Here is a 2959-nt window from a genome sequence, read left to right as displayed (position 1 = left end):
TCTAATAAGAGTGTATGTGCCATTATGCTCTAGGGTTTACTTGGGTTTATGCTATGTATATATTTTACTTTTTGGTTATGTATTTAATTCTGATTCTTTTTATATAATTGTGATTACCTTCATAGGCCCAAATCTCAACACAACAAGCTGCCAAAGCTCCTAAGAGAGGGAGGAAGGCTTCATCCTCACAACTCCCTGGTCAAATAGTTCAAAAAGAAAAGTAGAGGAAGACTTCATCCTCACAACCCAACCCTCCAGCAACTCAACCCAAAAAACCAGCTTCTAAACCCAAGAAATCAGCAGCTCAACCCAAGAATGCAACAACTCAGTCCAATAACCAATTCTAGTCCAATCCAAAAACACCTTCAGCCCAACCATTGGCCAAGAACAAAAGTACAGTAGCAATAACCTCCTCCAATAAGAAATAATCACTGAGTCAACTAACTAAGAGAAAGAGACATTTTTCTGTCTTCCAAACTGGTGCACCACATGTTCTTCTACAGAAGTTCAAGCTAATGGCAAAATTACCTTCTAGTAAATGGAAAAATCTTTAGATATTGCTCGTTATGTTTGTTTTGTTATCAATGTGTTACTTAGTTGGAAACAATGTTTTATGCAACATTCCAGATATTGTTACTTGGTTTTAGGTATTTCAACACACTATCTTGAATTGTGTTTTTTGTTTAAGTGGCATGACATCCACTGTAAGCTATGGTTTCAATTTAGACTTGTATAATCCATGGGTTAAATTGTGAAAGTTTTAACTTGTCTTTAATTAAAATTGGCCATTAGGTCATTACTAGATTTACAAATCTGATTCCTACATATTGTTATACTAAGCTTCTGATTTAAGCTTGGCAATATTATTATTATTATTATTATTACTATTATTATTATTATTATGAATTAAAAAAATTATTTATTTATTTTTACCAACTTACAAATTTTATTTCTATTATGTTATTGTTGATTTTTCAATATACTATTGAGATTCGTTATGCTGTTGTTTGTTATTTAAAATTTGATGTTGAAATTTGTTATGTATGTTTAATTTTGTAATTTACAAAACCACAAATCCGATTCCATCCAAACCGCACCTCAAGTAAAATTAGTATTCGAATCAAATGAGTGTTTGACTCAAAACCGATCCAAACTGCACAAACACCCATACCATCGGCATCGTCTCTCCCTCCCCTCTTCTCTCTTTCCTTCCTCTTCTTCCCTATCTTTTCATTCAGTCTCTGCTCTCTCTTTCTTTATTTCTTTCGTTTTCAATATGTGGGATGACCGAATGTGAATTTTATTCTAATTTTAATTTTTTTATTAATAAGGATATTTTAATAATTTTGTTTATTTCAATTTCTATATTTATCTTCAACTAAACAGGATACTAACATATAACTCATTCTTATATACTTTCCACTAAATATAATACAGAGACTTTATCTTTGAGCGAAGAGTGTGCCAATAGTCAGACCATGGATTAAACACCAACTACTTCAAGATAAAAAATACCAATTATTTGCAACATATGAGAAAATATTACGATGTAAACTCTGTTAAACTCTAAAGTGGTCATTAAAATTGGCAGCTTGCACAAAAAAAAATCACCGAAATTTTAATTGCACTATACAAATCTCCAAGATTAAAAAAATTGCACCACGTGGTTCCTATCCCCTCTCTGTCGAGTTACACATCATATCTTGAGTAACTTGACTTAGACAAAATGACGTTACTTTAGTTTTGACGATAAATATTTGTTGAAATGATAATAATACAATTTTTTTAATCTTAAAGATATTTATAATGTATTTAAATTCCCAAAAACTTTTCCGGTGCAAACGAACAATCTCAAAAACTAATTTGGACTTAATCCAAATGCTACATTGCAAACGTCGATAGGGTGAAAAAGGAGAAAGATTTATTGCACAATCAACTTACGTCTACCTTTTTCTTTTCCTTTTTTTATGGGATTGTATGCCGCTTGCTATTATTCTATTGCTTCTGCTATTACTTTCAGATTAAATACTACATGATGATTTTCATAACAATATAAAACATCTATTAGTAAAGAGAATACACAATTCAAATTATTAAAATTTATAACACGAAGGGTTAACAAATGTCAATAGTCAGATTTTGGGCCACGTTTTAACCCAATTTTCATCCCAGAAACATAGATTAGAGCCAGGGAACATGCAGATACTTAGGGACATTCTCATTCTGCATAGTTTTAGTTTTAGTTTTGAAATCTAGAGAGAGAATTCTTCCTCCTCCTCTAGTTTTTTTTTTTCTTTTCACTCATAGTTTAGAATTTCATCGCTTTGCTTTGGATATTGAGAAGAGTCTACCTCCGGAATTGACTATTCTAGTTTGTTTTCTTTACCTTATTTACTCTTTTATATTTTTAATCCTTATTCAGAGCTACAATTGGGAAGCTTTTATAACCTTTAGAATTTATTAATGCAAGAACTATTTTATTTTTAATTGATCTTTTGATTATTATTTATCATGTCTTCTTTTTATTCTCTCTTTATTTTTGTGAACTTTATATTTATGATAATGGAGTAGCTTCCTAACTTGATTGGGAGTGGATTAAAAGGAGAACCTTGAGTTGGGATACTCAAGAGTTCAATTGTAATTGGTTCGTTGTTGGTTGGCTTGTTAGTCACTAACTCTAATCCTTCCCGAGGGAGAGGATTAAAACTTGTGAATAGAAGTTGACTTTCAACTACTTGACTTTTCCTTAATTAGTGAGGGTTAACTAAGTAGAAACAACTACAAATTATTAATTGATCTTGAGAAATTTCCGACAAGGATAGAACTTCCGATTAATCTTCTCCTGGTCAAGGTTTTTATTTAAATTACATAAACTCTCTAATTTAATTTCATGTTTATCAAACTCAAAAAAAATTTCTTGAAAACCTCCAACCAATAAGCTGCACTCTTTTGTCAACTC

The sequence above is a fragment of the Arachis hypogaea genome, chromosome 5, assembly GCF_003086295.3.
Source record: "Arachis hypogaea cultivar Tifrunner chromosome 5, arahy.Tifrunner.gnm2.J5K5, whole genome shotgun sequence".
NCBI lineage: Eukaryota > Viridiplantae > Streptophyta > Magnoliopsida > Fabales > Fabaceae > Arachis > Arachis hypogaea.
This window is presented reverse-complemented; position numbering follows the sequence as displayed.